Source organism: Cuculus canorus, chromosome 12 (assembly GCF_017976375.1).
Source record: "Cuculus canorus isolate bCucCan1 chromosome 12, bCucCan1.pri, whole genome shotgun sequence".
Taxonomy (NCBI): domain Eukaryota; kingdom Metazoa; phylum Chordata; class Aves; order Cuculiformes; family Cuculidae; genus Cuculus; species Cuculus canorus.
Window position 1 is genome coordinate 4,646,883 of NC_071412.1, and position 20,513 is coordinate 4,667,395.

The 20,513-nt window shown below is 43.4% G+C and overlaps 1 protein-coding gene across 4 annotated transcripts in view; it reads left to right on the plus strand.

Moving 5' to 3' along the window:
- Positions 1-20,513, plus strand: part of SEMA6D (semaphorin 6D) — a 136,441-nt gene that overhangs the window by 88,641 nt on the left and 27,287 nt on the right. The window contains exon 1 of one of the 4 annotated variants that reach the window (XM_054077356.1): positions 16,401-16,531. The exons of 1 other annotated variant lie outside the window; for it this stretch is intronic. The gene's annotated coding sequence lies outside the window, so the exon portion shown is untranslated. 2 more of the 4 variants (XM_054077358.1, XM_054077355.1) reach the window with 2 other exon arrangements.

The following is a 20,513-nucleotide window of genomic DNA, read 5'->3' on the forward strand; positions in this document are numbered from 1 at the left end:
ATCACCCCGTGCTGAAGACGAAGATAACTTCAAAATGTATAGAGAAGAAAAGGAAACATACTGTACCGCAAATCAAAGAACTTTGTATCTTAGCTATGGATTTTTAATTCTAAGAAGAGAGTGGTAAGAAAACACCTCTTGCAGATGGGTGGCTCGGATCTGTTAGGGCTGGATCAGGCAGTAAATTTGTCCCACGCCAGTAAGCCTCGTGCAGTGCATTTCCAGGGCTACGTCTGAGTAAGGCACATTCTCAGAAACTAAGTTCGTTCAACGCACAGGCTCTTGCCCTCAATGCAATAGTCTGCCTTGACAGCACCAGCTGGTGATACGCCTTCTGTGTTGTTCTGGTTTTGTTGGTTTTTTTTCAATAAAAAATAGTTTAGCAGACTGCATTAAGTTCCAAAGCTTAAGTTCCAAAAAATTTATTTGTGTTATTAAGAAAAACCTGAATCTACAGCTCCTTGTAGGCTTATGTGCCGGCTGCATAAGCCGGATTGTGAAGGGTGTGTACATGCTGATCTTGCAGAGATTTACATCTGAGTGTAACCTCTCTCTTCCCTCTAGTAGTCCCAGAGAAGAGGTTGTGAACCCACAATATCAGTTAACAAACCATTACTGTGGTTTAAGACGTCGCTGCTTTTCTTTCCCAGTTACCAGTCCAGCATCAAGAATTTCCCCACATTTATTGAGCAGAATGGTCTCCAAGACTTCTCCCTGTTTTTCCTCGAGGCTATCAAGGTTTTAAAACTACATTAGGTCTAAACCATTTAAGCAGGTGGTTAAGCCAACTGCCTGGTTTTACGCAGAAAGCACAGGGAAGAGGTACACGATGTGTTCTGCCGGCGGAGTTATGGTGCAGCAGTGCTTGGCAGAGGGGTGGTAGAAAGCAGCTGGGCTTGATAACGAGCGGCACATCGGAGGGGACGCGCGTGCTCAGGCTGAGCACCTGGTCCTGCACCAGCCCTGGTGCTGGCAGACTCCTCTGCCCAAGCACAACCCCAGCGGCTGCCTGGGACTGCTTTGAAAGCCCTCTGGTGTATCTCATCACAGGACTGTCAACTCTAGTCTCAGGCAGGGAAACTGCTCAGATCATTAACAATTCCAGCCTGTGTTACTGGGCCTTAAAAGCATGCTCGAGACTTAGCCATCTGCAGATGGAAGGGAGCATGTCTGGGGATTTTAACTAAGCCACAGGACTTCGCAGTGAAGCAGCTACCGAACACTCAACACAGTCTCCATCCAGTCCTTGGCGGGACGCACTGTCTGACGGGCAGGTGGTAACAAACAGCTTGAGGAAATTGCTGCACCTGCTTTGTTAAGTGAGCATGTGTCTGAGCCCTGAATCCATCTTTCCGTCAAGCTTTTAATAGGAAATTATAATCCTGAAGATGGTATTTCTGAATGGGATAGAAATTTCTGAATAGATAGAAATGTAGGTGTGGTTTAGAGTGAAAATCAAAACAACAAAAAAAATCATCAAAGTGCTGTAAAAAAGTCACAGGGTGCTGAAAGCAATCGTAATTACACAGTCAATTATGAAACTGTAAACTGAAGTCTGAAACTGGCCAATCTCCTGTCTAGTTTCACTTGCAAGGTTGAGTCTAGCTTGAACAACAAAACCCAACAATAAACCAAAGAAAAATCACGGGGAAACACGGATCCGGTGTTTAGATTGACTTTCACTGTGCTGTGACAAGAGAGACTAGCAAAAACCAAATTTTAAAATACAATCTTATCTTGCTATTCCTCTTTCAGGATTGATGAGTAATAAAAGCAATTAGCCAGAAATGTTTTTAAAACTTGTCAAATACATTATTTGACAAATATATTCCTAAATCATGTGTCTAGTCACAAACTGTGTAAGCTCTGAAAACTACCTCATCATTTTAAAAGAACTTGAAAACCTCCTCTCATCCATTGATGAATCACCTGCCCACATTAGCAATAAACTGGCACAAGCAAGACAAGAGACGTTTTTATCTTTTGCATCATATGGAGTGCGTTTCAGGACACTTAACACTTTGCTGAATCTGAGCAAAGGCAGAAGAAGTACGTGTGTGTTTTGAGACAGCAGATGCACACACATAGGTTTGGGGCAGTTCTCTATATCTGTGCAGGATCCCATTCGGGTTTCTCTGCAAGGGTTCTCCTCTGCATGGAAAGCTGTGGAGACCCTTGGGCACAGGGAACACTGAATCAGCCAACCTGCAGCTTCTGAAGGGGAAAAAGACCCATTTAGTCCTTTAGACACCCAGCAAAAGAAATGATAGATCAAACTTTACATGCTCATAAACAGCAACTTTAATCGTAAGCAGCGTGCTCCATGCAGACAGCTCATGCAAAGAACCTGGGTCACCTTTAGGAACCTAAATGCATCTCCTTTAGAAGAGGGCCCTTACTCCACCCACCCAGATGGCACTCATTGAGGTTGAGAAGCTCGTTGCCCACTTGTTCACTTCCCTCCCTCTTGCTGGTGGCCTTGACAACAGCTGAATTTGATCAAAGTGGGAAGAACTTTAAATTCCAGATTTAGTTAACTGTGTAATTGCAAGAGTGCTTGTCCTGCACAGTTAACTGACAATGGCTTTTAGACCTGGTGGATGCTTCATCTGGCAGCTGTTTTTTTCCTCGTGTAGTGCTCGTCACCATGCATTCTCACTTAATTAGGCTGAAATGAAATAAACGGATCCAATCCAATTGTCCAAGGTTATGGACTCGTGGCTGTGTGCTGGACTGAAGTAACTGGTCGCTTTGCACTGCCAGGGTATATACATTGTGTGCTCAGTTTGGTACCTACACGGTGTGTGCTGAACTCCTGTGTGCCCCTCAAGGAGTTTCTCTACTGCGGCCAAAGCCAGCTTCACCGGGTACTTCTCCAAAAGACAAGTCAAATTCTCAGTTCCTTGAAGTCTAAAATATAGTCATTCACAATAGATCCCTGAATCGCGGTCAGTTCACGGTGCTTCTATTATCCTTTATCAGTAAGCTGAATATATTTTTGTGCTTTTTTGCTATCTACTTAGTGACATTTGTGGATGAGCCAGTTGGAAGTGTAATGTTTTGGTGAGGAAGAAAGAGTTCAAAGAGATACACTTGCTTTCACAAAAGTTTCAAGTGGAAAAGACTTGGATCTAGGAAAAAGGGAAAGAGAGGAGAAAAAAAAAAAAGTACTTTGTTAAAAATTAAATATCCAAAAGCACTGCTTTTGGTGCAGAGCTGAGTGGGAACTCACTACTAAGCCTCAGAAGTTGGTGCAAAAGGGAAGTATTGTCTGCTGGATCTTTTTCTCCATTTCAAAGACTGAGAATGTCTGGTCGTAGCTGAAAAAGAAACCCAAATCTTCCCATCTCAAAGTCAAGATACACAGTCTCGCACTTCCTCGTGAGCATTGTTCCAGCTCACCTCTATTAATTTGCAAGAAACCATACCATATAGTAATATAATTTATTTTCTAGGAGATTTTGTTATTGCCTCATAAACATAGACCTCCCTTAAATTGTCATCAAAATGCATCACCATAAAATTACTGAAGCAGTAGAAGAAAAAAAACCTACGGCGCTGCTACACCAAATTCTGCTTCAAGTATTTTGCTGCTTTTCCATGCAATCCACTCTGCTTGCAGGAATCTAACAGTTTTGCCATATTCTTTCACTGATATGGGTAGTCCAGAAGAAGCAATCACACTTTCAGCAAAAGAGGATTTAATTTCCATGGGACTGTGGGCTCCAATCTATGGGACCATCTTAACTCTTCTTATATGCAGCCAGCAGTAACTGCTGTTCTTCACTACTTTGCACCTCAGTTAGACATTTATGTCTGAGTAAAGTAGCTGTAATTTATATCTGAGTAAAGCAGAGCTCTTGATTTGGAAGCGCTTTCTGTCGGTGTAGATGACAAGCCCAAGGCAGCAGCAAATCCAGCCCGGGAGATACAGTTAGTCCATTTCAGGGAGGAGAGGAAATGAGACTTTGATTATTGCGATCCGTGCTGGGTAGATGTTAAAAGTTGCGTGACACTTTGCAGGAGAGGAAAATGTTGGTTTTGCTGAGCCACGGTGCCTCCTTTGCCACACTTGGTGTGCAACTTTCAGTGCAAGCAGGGAACCTCCCAGGTGTGCAGACACAGATGATGTTATGATATGGGCACTGCAATTCTGTTTGAAAATGGCAGTACCAAATTAAGTGGCGATAAAGCTTTTGTTGTTTCAGTTTTCTGCAGGTTTTAAGCCAGAATCTCTGATGAACTGCATTGTGTTTGCTTGCACCAAAATAAAGAGGGAAGCATGGCATGTAAATAAGTATAGCATTAGATCGGTGTCTTTTTCTGAGAGTTTTACTGAAATTTTATTACAATTTTATTTCACGGAGGACTCTTTTGCATATTTCACAGATATCCACCATTTAAATTTTATTTAATCTATATTGATTTTTCCTGCACTTTCATAAGCAGGCATCACACATCTGAGCACACACAAAAATGATTACTTAAGTGACGATTTAAAAATAATGGATGTACATTAGCACATGAATGATTAATTCCTTTTTGTGAGTACAAGCATCCAGGCTATAGCTGAGTAAAATATTGATGGTACAAAGGAAATGAGCTGTTTCTTAATTTAGTTTTGTTCTGGTAATGTGTAACTAATGTTGTTTCCTTCTAGCAGTATGCATTTAGTGACCCTTTTAAATTTTAATACCTAGTGATAGCTAAACTAATAGCTTCATGGGACATAGAAGGGGGGATTTTGAAAAGACTCAGATATAGTTTTACATGCATTAATTTAGGGCTCTCTGTAACACGTTTAATACAAATAGGTACTACAGAAGAGCCTAGATAAAGTCTCCAATACGCAGACTGGTGTTTCACTACAAAGCTGAGGGTTTTTTGCAACAGGCGCATCAAAAGGTGGAGGTTTCTTTGTCGTGTTAGTCTCATGAGGCTGTAGTATATGAATCCCAGTTCATCGAGGCCTGATGCTCTCGTGATGCACTTGAGAGGATGGGGATTTGTGAGACTAGTACAAAATGAGAGCTGACTGCTCTTCCCAGCATCATTGCTTGGGCATATGTTTATATATATGTTTATATATATGTTTATATTTATGTTTATATAGGGAGACCTGAGCGCTGAGATTAGCGCTGTGCTGACTCCTACAGCCAAACATACCTACATTGTGGTTCCTCGCTGTTCCCACAGCTGTCGAGGTATTTCTGAAAGTTTTTGTCATGACTACAGCATCCTAAAGTGTTTTCCTACATATTTGCTGGGAAACACCACAGTGAGGAGTAAAGCACGGAAAGAAAATTGCTGCTCACGTGGTCCTGCCCATAACTTCATTGCAGATCACGACAGACCAGGCTCAACCATTAAACCTGGTGCTCAGTTGAGCAGAGCAGTATGGGCTTAAATAGAAACATTTTAAATACTCCGTAGATGTTATTGGACAGCAATGCATGGAAGGGGACGGGTTATGGTAGAGCACGGCTACAGGCTTTGATGCTCTCAGATAGGAATACAACCTTGTTACTCAAGGTTGATATATATTAGACTGAATAACTGTCACAGCCTGGGCACTGCCCGTCTGTTAGGGTGGCGCTTTGCCCACCGACGTGGTGACGTGCCAGGTTTTATCTGAAGTAGGTGCCTACTAACAATGGGTTTAGAAAGCAGCCTGTTGAAGACAGCAACTGACACTTCTGTCTTCAATAAGCTATTTTTGGAGTGGGAACACTTGCTGGCAGCAAGTGCAAAGGGCCTAAATCGGCTTCTGTTAGTCAGCTGCAAAAAAAAAAAAAAAAAAAAAAAAAATCCCATTTGCTACAGTAACAGAAGGTTTGAGCTAAAAAGTAAAGTGATTGCTTCCATTTGCAGTTACCGGCCTCGCATGGGTATGTTTATTGTGGTTACTTAATCCCATTTGACCAAACTGCATGGCAATTTGCAGATGAGAAATGAAAAGGAGTAAGAGGAACAGTGTATATTGCTTTTGAGACAAGAAAGGGTGCTTTTTTAATTTTAAACCATGATCCTTTGATATTTTCCATTGCTTCAATGGATATTATATGGTAATCCTGCCAGGACATTTTATGTATGAGGAAGAGTTTGAGGGTTGGCTCTCCAGGATGACATTTGAAAAATATAGTTCACATTTTTTCCTTTGGCAACTGAGAGAAAAGAGGGATCTACACGCAATTCCAGCAGAAATCAACAGACTTTCTGTCATCAGGGTTTTGAAGATCCTAGGGAAAACATAGACTTTGGCTCTGTCGAAAGTCCATGAAGGGGTGTAGATCGGGGAGCAAGTTAACTCATGCAGCTCTCCCTGGTGACGTTCTGGATACAGGATCCCTGAAACGTGGGCAGGGTGTAAAACCACACAGCTTTCAGAGCAGCCCAGATGGTCAGCAGCCCCAGGAACACATGCACACGTGCTATCCTGATCCTTCTAGGAAGGATTTTGAATCTAAATCGTCAGCCTGACATCAGTGCCATAACATTAGTGATGGGCAGAAGTGATACATGATCCACCTTGCAGACAGTTACTCGCTTGGGTCTGCAGCAAGGAGCAACACAGGCTGTCCCTCTTCTGACCTGTCCAGAGCTCACCTGAGCTTCAGTCCTGGCAATGTGATGTGATGGGAGTCTGAGCTTGCCCATGGCTCTGACCTGCTCGCAAAATCATCTGCCACCTGGCTCAGCATTGGACAGTCTCCTTTCTTCCCTCTCTGCGTCCACTGTCTTCCCCCATCTCTACTCCTTCCTTCATCACTCTGCCAGGACAAAGTGCTGTCCTACCTGGCAGTGCCCTTGGAGCCCGGGGCAGTGCAGGGGAACTTGCCAGGTGGCAAGGTGCCAGCTAAGCCTGTGTGTGACGCAGCTGGGTTCTCTGTACCTCATCTGGACAGTGTTTCTGTACAGTCTGGCTACACAACGAGGTGGAGACCTTTCCATTCCTCTCTGGTTTAGTGGTGAGCTCTTGGCCTGATGCACATACATGGCTAACGATGACAGGGAGAGAAAGGACCAACTAGGCATTCTCTGCCAGCATGCGAAGTACGTATGCACAAAGTAAACAATGACTGAGATTCTCCTGGACACAGAAATTATTCAGGCAGCATCTGAAGTACTCAGACAAAATACCCAAGTCTGAAACAGATTTTGATATAAAAGCTAAGAATACCCTATAGTTATCTTTGGCTACTGGACAGTAGAGGCTTTATTATAAAATGATTTATTTCCTATAACACGGCTGCTAAAATCCTGGCATCTTGTTATGCAACTAATTAAAAGAAGTCAAATTTATAAAAGGAGCTGGAAAACTTTGGCTGGAGCCACAAATACTGTTTCTTCCATTGCTTCCCAGAGAGAGAATTACTTCGTGTGCCTTCCTCTTATCCATAAAGACACAGGAAAAGGAGGTCTGTAGCTAACAGCCACAGCAGCTATGACTGCATCACTCCAAGCAGCAGAGGGAACAGAGTGCCTGCAGCAGCCTCTGTGCTTTGCCAAGAATGGAGATGTCATGGCTTACTTTTTTTCGAGCCACGACAGATAATAGTCTTGGCATTCTTACCTGAGCCTGTTTTTCCAAGTCAAGCACGGTCCAGAGGACTTAGTAATAGTTTGATGACCACTGGTTGCTTCTTTGTTGTATATTTTTGCGATGTGCAAAATATGCGCAGCAGTATGTGCTGCAAATAGTAGGTTTTCTGGGGTAGAATAGGTGCCACTGCTAATTTATATTGCCTTGGATCCAAAGTGCTTTCTACACTTTTGACCCCACACACCCTCCTCTTCCAGACCAAGCCTCCTCCCTGACAGCTCCTTTGCATGACTGTTTCCTGCATGACTTGTCACAGACAATGGTATTTCCCCAGACTCCGTGGAGCTTTGCATCACTCAAGATTAGTGGGCTGACATGCACAGTCATACAGGCAGCTGGCAGACTGTGATCAGCCAAACAATGTACGGATGGAATGGGCTACCTAGCTCATCCTCACCTACTGTCACCTCAAAGGTGAAAATATGTCATCTTGCACCCACCAAGGAGAAGTAAGTAGTAAGGTGTGTCCCAGGATCAGCAATATGAGCTCTCAAACAATGTGCACCATTTCAAATGTTAATGAGGGGGGAGGAGCAGCAGTAACTCCAAAGGATCAAAGCCGCCTGCACTTACTTTCACCTCTTACTTTTGATACTTTGGTATATAGAGAATAATAATTGTTTGTACTCACTCTTCTTCTGTAAGTAGAAATTTTTCTTCTGCACTAACCTGCAAAGCACAGAGCAGAGAAAAAAAACCTTTCATGGACAGCTCTGTTATCACTGCTCAGTAGAAAGGGTTTTGCAGCCCGCAGCCAGCACACAAGAAGGAACACAGAGGTTCAACAAAGCTAGAAGTCATTTTTTTCAAGCAAACTGTAATATTAGATAAGGCCATAAGTTTTGTAAAATAATTAAAAGTATCCACCTATGTCTCTGTTCAACAAAGGCTAAAGTCGGATTCTGAGATGTCAAGGGGCATACGCTAAACAGAAACTCAAGTTAACATGCCAAAGGCAGCAGCTCCTGTCATTACTGATTATATGTGGGCTATGAACTTTCTGTATGTGTCACAGAGATAAAAGTAAATAGTTTGATCATCTTTCTTCAAACCTAGGATGAGAGTCTACCCTCTTCCTGGATAAGAATGCACTGGAGAAATGCGGTAAGGCTTTATTTCAGAATTCAAGCAGACACAAATTTAAAAGCAGTTTGTTTACCTTTCTATTCTTAGCAAATAGTGGTATCAACTGTTTTCTGAGCACTCTCCCTACATCAGCCGTGAATAATGTCTGTCTGATCCTTCACAACTGCTTTGCTGTCACTCAGATGAGGTCTTTGGCTCCTGAGTCAGCGTTAGGCTGGGCAGCTGCTTAGCTCCGATAGCCCAAGGAGCTACCTCAGGCTTACCCAAGGGAGAGTCAGACTGCACTGAACTGCATTCTTAGAGTCATATTTAGGGCTTTAATCCATGGAGTTATATTTAGTGGGATAGCGTAGGAGCAAGGTTTATGTGTGTCTGGATGTGTCTGTGTGAGTCTGTACACTCATGCATGTCTATTTGCTTGTTTTCTGTAACAGTGAAACCTCCTTAGCCACGAAATGTCATCAGCCGGTACCTGTGGACTCACCTTTGTGCAGGATGTGATTGTTGGTATATGAAGCCAAGCTGAGTCGTGTTGGATTATATGGACTCTGGAATGAGTAACATGATACTAATCTACAGATAAACCAATCCGCTGGTATTTATAACCAGTGAGCAATTGCCTCACCCCTTAACTGCAAGTTTTGGGATGTGACAGTTACAGTAGATAGTAGCTTTACTGTAGCCCTGAGCTGTTTGGGAACCTTTATGATTGGCTAAACTTCTAAGGGAATATTTTATTTGCCTTAAAGAAAACATCAGTCTTGTCTTTGGTCATTCGTACTGATAGGGAGCAATTTTTCTTCTGGGCATAAAACACTTAAAATCTGAGCCCAGTGAGGTAAATAAAAAGATTAAATTATCGTCTGTTCCCATCCTGAATTATCTTGTAATTTACACATAAATAACAGTGAAATAATGGAACGTTTTCAGGCCTGTTCCTGTTCCGAAGGTCACTGGGTCTCCATAGGACAAGGGGGACTCACCACACAGAATCAATTACAGGATTAGGTAATCCCCTAAAATGGGACTGAAAAGTGATTTTGTGTAGCAGAAGTTGCTATATATAATGAAAATAGATAACATTAAGTGTCTTGTCATCCTGTGATTATACACCATGAACGTAGATTTGTTACTAATAGGTCTTTTCAGCTGTCTATGCCTGAAAAAAGGCAGCAGATTTTACTGCAAGTGAGGAAAAGTGTAACTAAACACTGCGGATGGTGAATCTGTACTGGCTGAGTAGCAGTATGACAAATGAAATTTTGGAAATTAGAATTGTAGGCTGCAAAGATCGCCTATTAATCTTGCAAGTATGCCATTAAATCTAATTACAGTGTTTTGCTGATACTACCTTAGATGTTTGAAATGAATTCCCCATCAAATGATAGGTGATGTAATATACCTAACTGAAAAGCTAATCATTTTACAGAAAATGGTGTTTTCTTGTTTTTAATGATTCCTGTAGACATTTAAAGCGCTGAGAGGAGTTAGCAACACCTACCACTCTATACTTGGCCACAAAGGGCACCATGGCAATGCCTTCTGCTTGGCTTTTCTGTTTCCAGCTCTCTGCCCTGTTCAGCTGTCCCTCTCTGAGATTTTTTTTTACAAGATTATTCTTTTGCAAGGACCAGGAATTAATCACATTTTACTATAGCAATGATCTTTGCAGGAAAGTGCCATGGCCAGAATTGTTAACCTGAAAGAGTTGTTTTTCCAAAGTTAGGTCTGATGAGGAGCTTGCAGGCAGGCAAGACCAGTTTTACAAGACTGTGCCCATTTATGTTTATTGCTTGAATCCCTTTTATTAGCTTTGACATACAGTCATCTAGATTTCACTCTAAGCACATTTCAAGTAGTAAAATACACAGGGCAACATATTACAACATATGTCTTTTCCATCTTTGCTGACGCGGGGTTCTCTCTGCCAGCCCCACAGGCTCAGCAGAGGAGGAATTTCTGGCCTTCTACTGCCTCGGGTTCATCCGCGCAGGAGCCCACGTGGTACCGCTGGCTGACCCGTACAGTATAATGCCAAAGCATTAAAAAAAAAATATTTCTTTTCCAATTATTCTTATTAATTACTGGCCCATGTACCTCCCCGGAGGCAGATGGGAGAATTGAAGAGCCAGTATATTGCTTTGCAGCCAGACTTTTGCCCAAGTAAGAACTGAGAGCAACTATTAGATTTATCACTTAAATATTCAATATAGATGCTATTCTGTACGCCTCTCAAGGTAAACCGATGTCAGGGGATCAGGAGTGGGCATGGAATAGCAATATGGACCCATTCCTTACACCAGCCAGAAAGATAAAAGAGGGGAGTGGAAGCATATGCAGATGCTGATACGGAGCCAGGATAAAGTTGCCAAGTTTGGATGCGCAGCGTATCAATGTTAGTAGAAAATCATCACTGAGCCTTCAAGTGACGGGCATCCCACCTGAGATTTCTACGCATCCCTCTATATGAGAAGGCAGATTAGAAAGATGTAAAAAAAGGATAGAGTAATGCTAAATTAAGGTTTTGATAGTCAGAAATACTTTAAGAGCAACTCTTAGCACAGAAGGCAAGAAGATGCTAAAAGAAAGTATTGAAACGGTCTTGTGTCTTCCTATATTTTATGAAAACAATCACTTAAAAGCACCTCCTATAATTTTCTGATAACTGACAAGGGTGAAAAGAAGGGTTTCACATCATTTGGAGAACAGGAGAAAATTATTTGCTTTAAGAGTTATAAAGAACTAGGCTTACTTGCTACTTGAATTGGATACTATTTTCAGGGATAAAATTACAATGTGTTTTCTTAAACTTACCACTCTTTATACAGTACTTGACTTATAACCAATTATTTGTCTGTATCAACCTAGCACAGGCTTGTTATATTAGCAATTTGCTATTTTTAGCCTATTGGTGTAAATCATGAGCGACAATGTTCTGAAACGTCTCACTCCTGACTTGTGTTGATGCTGCTAGAAGCTCAGGACTCGGAGAAGGAAAATGGTTGTCTCGGTTTCAGTGCTTTGCCAGCCAAACACTGGGATTTTCACCCATATTTCTCCAGGCAACGAGGTTTAGGGTGATTGAACAGGGATAAGATCTAAATGCACTCCAGCCAGATTAAAGACCCATCTTCTTGGGATCTGAAACACCGAGAGTGGGGGTAAATAAGTGGCTACAAATAGGGTAATAACTGCAGTAAGGGATCGCGGAGACTGGATGCTAAAGCCAGGAACAGTGGCCATCCATCTAACACAGAGCAAAATTCTGCCTTGTGAGGCCAAGGTGGTGGAATACCATAATGAGCTATCAGTTTCAGCTTATGTAGCTTTAACCCTGTTCTGGTGAAGTGCTGTGAAGCACTATAGGTCGAGATTCCTATTTTCTACATTTATGCTCTTAAAGATACAAAGGACAGGATTCTTCGCCAATATATAGGGATGAAAAGCCTGTTTTTCTTGAAAATTATTCTGCATTTATTCACATATTCTACAGGCCTGCCCTGCCCTGTGCAATGACTCCCCAGATAATGAGAAGGCACATAAAACCAGAGGTATATGAAAATAACATTTCTAGGTTGTTAATAGAAACTAATATTATTGGGCAGACTAATATTTACCCCTGCTATGGGAGCATTACTCATTGAACAGCACCTTAAATTGTCCAACTAGTTTTATGCACTCATAATAAATAAATCCTGTTCTTTTTTATTATCAAACTTAATTACAGTCAAGGTAAGTCATAACATCCGCAGTTTGCAACTTAGATTTAAGGACAGTGAATATGAAAATTGTGCATGTCTGCTTCATCGGAAATTATGTATCTTATCCATATTAAATTACCTGCTGGTTCCTCTATGCAAGGCCAGGAATGGGCAGAAGTCTGTGTGCGTTGCTGAAATGTGGTGCATTTTTGGAGGAATTAAAAGAGAAGGGAGGATGAAAATATTTGGCTGAAATAGAATGACTCTTAGGATATCAGATCATCACATCTTGGCACTGCTGTGATTAGACCGTCCTTCTGTAACTGACATTTGCTGAGTTTATTGGAAATGACACAGCTTAAATGAACATGTCCTCAAAATATATGTTTCGCATTTCATTCAGAGCCCATTGCATCTGTGCGTTACTTTGCTGAGTCACTGATTCAGCTTTGGCTCAGGCAGAAAGAAACCATCAATACTATTTTCCTCAATACTTGGTATTTCCTAGGGATGCACTATTTGAGCACTATTTGAACTTTCCTGGGCAACCGTGCTCTGCTGTCGGTTTCCCAAATGTGCAGATTGCCCTGCGCTGTGTCCACTTGCATTTTCTTACCAAATCACCATGTGGCTGAAGCAGTTATTTTAATTAATGCTTCTGCTTGTTGAAATCAATTCAGCTTTGGTTATAAACCCAACAGAGGCGTTCAAGCACAATGAAATATCTGGTTTAAACACATATTAGTTTAGTGTTATCTGTATTTTAATGAAGCAAAAACTCAATTTGTTCTAACAGATGGTGGTTCTTTTATCTGTATGTAAATTTTGAATATTTTCCTTACATTTTCAAATTCGTGAACAAGTGTTGCTTGAGTCTGTAAAACACTTGGAGAGTGAAAAGTCCTTTAGACAATAGGAATAATCCATAAACTATACCTGTGAGATAAGGCGAGTAAGTGTTCTCATTACCATCTCACACACATTGGAGCCAGCGCTGGTGCTCAGGCATTCCTGTCTCTTGGGCTGACACTCAGTCCATTTTATTGTGCTTCTGTACTTACGGATTCTGCTGATGTGTTTCTTTTACAAATCAATCATTCTAAGGATAATTAACATTTAAAAGCCAGGTTTCTTTTAATTCCTTTAGTATATTTGTGACAAGAAATGTGTTGGCAGAATCCAAAGGTTAAGAGTTACAATGAAGAACAAGTTTTAGGATAAATGAAAGCTAAGGCCTAAAATAGCCTGACAATACCCCATTAATCTGCCCGCTATTGACACAATAGTGGTCTGTTGTGTCAATGAGGATTTAAGAAGCTTTGCAGCACATGTTACTGATAGTTTATCATATCAATAGGAGCCTGCATATATTTGTGTTTAAAAACCTGTGGCCATGTAATTCCCTGACTGCACACATACTGTAAGTGCATGGACTTTAAATCCTTACATAAAGTGGCTTCTAGCCATGCAGCAAATTTTGAAACTATAATAAACTACCTTACTTAAGTGTAGACACAAGATATTATTCTTGGCTATACCAAAATCCTCTAAAATGCTGTCCTTCAAACTGAAACCCTTTGCCCTACAGGAATGTGATCCGATTCTCAATATCGTGTCATCTGCTTAATTGAAGCAGAAGGAGATTTAAACCATATTAATCTCTCAGCCTGATACATGGAAGCCTTGAATCAGCTTGTGGCCAGGATGTATAAGTGGGAAGAATGGTCCTTTCCCACAGCAGATCTTCTCAGAGCAGAGGAGACTGAGCAGCAACAGCGCAAGCAGGTGCCAGAGGCTGTGCCTTGCGCCCAGCGCCCCCACTGCAGGGATGATCGAGCAACATTGCTGAGTAATTTCTACCTGCCAGTCACAAAAAGGATGTATCGAAGGAAAATATGGGTGGTTTTTCTAGGACTGTGTTTTTTTCTGGCTGCCACCACCATCAGGCATCTAAAAATCCAAGAAGCAAATCCCGCGTTTCTTATGCCCTGGTGTGGGTAGCTTGCAACGAGGTACCCGAACCCTCTGGAAATCCACACACAGTGGGTCTGCCCCGAGTGTTTGACTTCAGAGAAAGAGGCACAGAGCTATTCTGTGAACTGAATCCTCTCTTTGAGGCGTGCTTAGCTTTTTTTTTGTCCTCAGGTTGCAATTTGATTCCTAACCCAGCGAGCAGTCTGTCGCGCGGCGTTTTCATGCACTGTGCAAATTTTGATGATTTTCAGATTAAGGCTGTTCCTGAGAAAGCGAAAATAATGTCCTTAACACCTTTAACCAGACACAAGCTCCTGGGGTGCAACATAGCCGTGCTGTGTTTGCTGTGAGGAAGCCCATAATGATCTCGCCTTTAGCCTGTCACCACTAGGAAACATCAGAGCCAGCCAGCCAAGGACTGAGTTGCCAAAAACGTCCTATTCCCATGGCTGAGAGATTTTGTTGGCACCATCTCTAAAGAGAATTTACTATGGGCCAAATCCCGGCGCCCTTGCTTAGATGAATCAGTTCTCAAGAGGCAACGCTCCCGCTGCGAGTGGTGCGTGCGTAAAAACCTGCTGGATCAGCCTAAAATATTGCTTGGGAGGATCAAGCTCTCGTCTTCCAGAGGGACGAAGGGCTGTGGGGAGCGACCTGCGCAAGGACTCGCTGTGGAGGCAGCGCACAGCTGACGGGCAGGAATCGCAGGGTTTCATGTGGGTGACAGAGATGTTTCCCCAATCCCTAAATTATTCTTACTCAGATTGTTTCTGATTTCCCACCAAACAAGCACAGATGATACAGTTTGGCGAGTAATCCTTTTTTTTTTTTTTTCTTTTCCTCTTGTAGGGGCCATCCAGAATATTTCGTGGCACTTTAAGCCTTAATTAATTTGTCTTTCATGTGAAGAAAAATTAATTAGTGACAGCTATTTCCTGGACTTCATTTATGGGATTAAACCCTTTTGTTTCTGGAATATCTGGGGGGTGGGGGTGGGGTGGACAGGCACATAAAAACATGTCATTTCAAGGACATCCCCCCACCACCCCACACGCGAAGTTCTCTTCTGCCACATTAGCCTGCGGATCGCGCTGCTCCCACTTTTTTTTGCTCTGTCTTTCGAAGCAGAAATGAGAATTTCCGGCGATGAGAAAAAAAAAACCAAACCCAAACCCCACAACGCCTCTCGGTGGCTTCGCCCCATCCCTTCACCTCCGCGGCTGCGGGGCTGGAGCTGAAGGGGAGGTGGGATGGGATGCGGTGGGGTGGGATGGGGTGGGGATGGGGTGCAGTGGGGCGGGATGTGATGGAGATGGGATGCGGTGGGGTGCGGTGCGGTGGGGTGCAGTGGGATGCGATGGGGTGGGATGCAGTGGGGCGGGATGCGGTGGGGATGGGGTGCGGTGGGATGTTATGGGATGGGATGCAGTGGGGTGCGATGCGATGGGGTGCAGTTGGATGTTGGGATGGGATGCGGTGGGGTGCGATGCGATGGGGTGCAGTTGGATGTTGGGATGGGATGCGATGGGGTGCAGTGGGATGTTATGGGATGGGATGCGGTGGGGATGGGGTGCGATGCGATGGGGTGCGGTGGGATGTTATGGGATGGGATGCGGTGGGGTGCAGTGGGATGTTATGGGATGGGATGCGGTGGGGATGGGGTGCAGTGAGGCGGGATGCGATGGGGATGGGGTGCGGTGGGATGTTATGGGATGGGATGCCGTGGGCTGCGGTGCGGTGGGGTGGCATGTTATGGGCGGGGGGGGGGGGGGGCGGGGGGGGCATGAACAGAGTTACTGCGGGGTTGGGAGGGAGGAAACTACAGGCGAAGTTTGCCGTGGCGGGGGGGGGGGGGGGGGGGGTCGGTTCGTTGCGGTGGGGCCGCGTTGGGGCAGCGGGAGGGGGCACCGAAAAGTTGTTTGCGGTGCGTGCGCGGCGGGGGCGGAGCGAGAATAAATGCATTAAAGCGAAAGGGGAGGGAGAGGGAGAAAAAGGTGGAGGGGGGGAGAAAGAAAAAAAAAAAGGCAGGCGGGAAGGGGTGGGCTCTGCGGGGTTCCCTCCCCCGCTGGATCCGAGCGCAGAGCCGGGATGGGGCGCCCGGCGGGGCCGGCAGGAGGCGGCGGAGGAGGCAGCCCCGCCGGCGGGCGGCGGCCGCGGGCAGCGCCAGGTACGGAGCCGCGGCGAGAGCAGCGGGGTCGCTCCTCCTTTCCTTTATCCCCGGCAAAAGCTCCCCCCGGGGTGAGTCTTGGGGCTGAGCCGGTCTCGGCGTGATTTACGGGCTCGCCGGCAGCAGCCGGGCGCTGGGAAGGCAGAGGGAGCTGTGTTTCCAGCTCCCCCATCAATTATGGATGGAAACAAATAAGTCGAGTCGGTTGTGAATTGTCGCCGCGCAGAGAGAGGCAGGGTCGCTCCTCGCCTCCCGCGGAAAACCATGCTCAGGTGCGGAGAAACTTTTCTTTTTTGGGGGGTGGGGGGGATGTTTCGGCGGTGCAGAAACAGAGACGGCTGCTTTCGGGGAGTAATTAGCAAGGGTTTAAAGGCTTCTTCATTATTTATAAGCGCCGGCTGGAAATGAAAGGTCAGGAGATATTTCTGGGTGGGTACGCGTTCTGCTGGTGCTTTAGAGGGTCGTTGGGGGGTTTATGGTTGTCATTGTGCTTTATCTCGTGCGTTGAAGACCGCGATTAAGTGTGATTTAGGTTGATGTACTGAAAACACCGTCGTTCCGGTGGAGATCCCCCTCGTTAGGGTGAATACAGCTTAGTCTTAAAGGAGTGGGTTTCTGCCCATCTCTTAAGTTGTTTCTTACTTCTGGTCAGGATTATGGCTGTATCACAGGCGTTGGCTCTGGAGTAATTCGAGCAGAATTCGGCCCTCAGTGTGTAAAGTAATTTGTATGTGTGTGTGGCTTGGAATACATTTAGTCTTGAGCAGAGCAGCAGCGATGATGGTTCATAATACTCACATATGTGGCACTTGCTGTGCAGATGGTATTGTAGCTTATCCGTGTACACACACACGCACACGCTTCACACATAATGTGCAGGAATTACAGCAAACTTCCTCCAAAATACTGTTCCCTGCTCTGTAAATGTGTGGCTTTTCTTTTTTCCCCCTCCCCGGTTATTTCCTTTCGGGGGGAATAACGTGTATCTTTATTGAGATGCCTTTTGTGATCTGAGCTGTTAGTCTGCCTTTAATAATGTTTATTATTTCGCTTAAATATTATTTGAAGGAACAGCTTCCTACTGTCTTGGAGGCTTTTGCTGTTGGTCTATTGCTCTCACATACAAATACTTTCACAGAGAATTTTCTGAGGTTCCCTCCTTTTTCCAAGACCAACAGGAAGCTCATTGTAAAGCTTTGCAATCACTTTTGTGGCAGAAGAGAATAGACGTTTTTCCTGCTTTATTCACGCTGTAAAATTCTATGCACCTCTAAAACCTACTTAAGTTACTATTCAGTAAATTAAGCTGTACGTAATCATGTTTAATGTAGTAAGTGACAGGCATATTTTGTTATGTTGGCAGATATTGTATAAACATTTACTCTGGCTTAGATAAATACAAGCGAGCAGTTGAGTGCTCTGGTTTCTTTTTTATATAATCATGGACTTTAATACTTTTTATACTGACTAATATAAAGCTCAAATGTTTTAAAAAAACAGGAAGAAAAAGTTTTTAGTGGGAATTATTAGCATTCTGAATTATGTAGCTTGGATTTGTTGTCGAAAGGACAGCCAAAAAGTATAACCCAGGGGCTCTAAATTAGTTTATTTAACTGGCTTCTCACTTTCATCTGCACCTTTAGTATACAGTGAACAGCTGCCTTCCTCCCTCACGTTCTGCACTCTGTCACTACTTACCTGTTCTCATTTATGGTCAAGATGCAACAAAGATAACATCATCTTCTAAACGTGCTTTGTGTGATGCAGGAGTGTGTGCCAGGAATACAGTGATGGCCCTGTCAAAGCTCTACAAACCAGCTGTAGGGCTGCAGGTTTTTTCCCCCCAGCCTCTCTCGCCCTTTGAGATGGACCATCACCATCTGAACGTTTCTACCCCTTTTTGTATGGCTGATCTGAGCCAACTATTAGAGCGGATACTTTAGCCCTTGGAGTCGCCTTAAGTTTGGTGTAGGCTTACGAAGAGCGTATATTTAGATAGAATGATTAATTACATATGCAATTAATTCTGACTAAATATGTCTTCAATTTGATTGGCCCTGTCATATAAGATATGTGAAGGTAAAGAAAAATATGTCATAGAAGCTCTCTTCAGAGCATATATTAGGCGTTTGTAATAACATATATTCCGCTCCTACTACAGTCAGTCACACATGGGTTGCAGCTCTTGATTTTTATGGGGTTTAAATTCTTTTACAAACATTATTGCACTCAACACAGGATTCAGAATCCCTTGAAGCCTGGTTAGCTGGACAGGACCTGTATAGAAATGTTGAAATGTTTTGGTTATGCTTCCTTCTGGGGAATAAAGAAAAGAGAAAATTGAAATCTGAGGTCAGGTGGAGATTGTATGTTGAATACGGTCAGTTTTCATCAAGTGTCGTACAAGTGATATGAGAGACTGTTTCAGTTCTTGTCTTTCTTTGTAAGACAAAGGGAACGATTGCATCAACAGCTCATGGGCTCCTATAAACTGATGTTGAGCTTGCTTATGTGGCAGTCTCTAGTGTTTCTCAAGGAATACAGTACGTGTTTTCTTTGCCTGCAGAACAGAGGAGATGGTGGTTGATTACATATTCATGTGTTAAACATACCTATATTCCAGTTAAAAAAAAATAATGTGTTTCTATTGGAAAAACTAATCATTTGCTTCACAAGTAATTAAGAAAAGATGGAAGGCATATTGCTTGCATTGGGTAGGACAAGTTATTTTCAGTCTTAGCAGCTTTGTATGTAATTAGAACAGTTCAAATGTTGCTTTCGTCAAAAATGCTGTTAGAACAGATGATCTCTTTTCTTATGCGTCGGATAAGCTACTGCAGTTACCCTTAAAATCCATCTAAGCAATTTTATTAAGTTGTTACTTGTTCTGTGAATAGCTGCCAACCTTCAGTTCAAAAGAAAGTACGTTCTGATTTGTTCCCATGTCACATGGAAGAGGTGTGCAGTGAAAATCATATTATTGCCCTTTGGATGCTTTTTTCCGGAGCTCTGTGTGTTGTCTGCCGTAGCCCACTTTCTCTCGTCGTGGTTTGTCAGTAATTACAGTACAGCTAATATCAGAAGTTGATTCAGTTTATTCAGACAGGAAGACTGTTGAATTGTCCCACTTCCAAAGTCAGATGTTTGTGTTAATCACAGAGATCAAATCTGTAGTGCACATATATAACGTATGAGTAGTGTTTATTTCCCTAGCACTTCTGTTCCATTCGGCTTTTGTTAACTAACCCAGATTAGCATTTTAACAACCCTGAAGTGAACTTCTGCCATTCTCCCTGCTTGGACAGTGTGTGTAGACCATCCATCATCCTGTCCTTGGCCACAACAGGCTACTGGCTCCATAACCATTTGGAGCTACACAGAAACCATCCGACTGTGAACAGCACAGCTGGCTACAGCAATTTTTTCTTCCACACCACTGGCAGCATTGTCTGGCTATGGTAACTAAAGTTAACATCCAGAATGTGAAGTTTCTTTAGTGTTGGCGCCCCTGCCCAGCCCCTCTGCAGCTCAGCACCTGCAGGTGAGCTAAAATGCCTGTGATGTTCCTCATCCCCACAAGGCGACAAACAACTGCTGGACTCTTTCTTTTCAAGGCTTTAGTTTGGAGATGGCAACCTGTTGTTTGGAGTGGGATTACATTAACTCCGTACTTACTCGAGAGGGAGCTTGCTAGCTGAATCCTGAGCTCTTTCACTTTGTAGATCTGGGTGTGCTCCGAAAGCCACCAGCTAAAGAAACAGAACTTGCTGCTTTAACTTCGCTACCCGAACTGCCAAAGAGCACAGAAAGAAATGGAGAATTTCGGCTGTGTATTTCACACATTCTTGTAGAAGCCTTTTTAGTTCCACAACGGAAACCATGTGATTTTACAGGATCTGTGCCCAGATTCTAATACTCGCTACAGATGCTTTCCTTGGTTTGTTTTGCAGATCTCTGAATGCAATAGGAAAGAAGTTGCTAC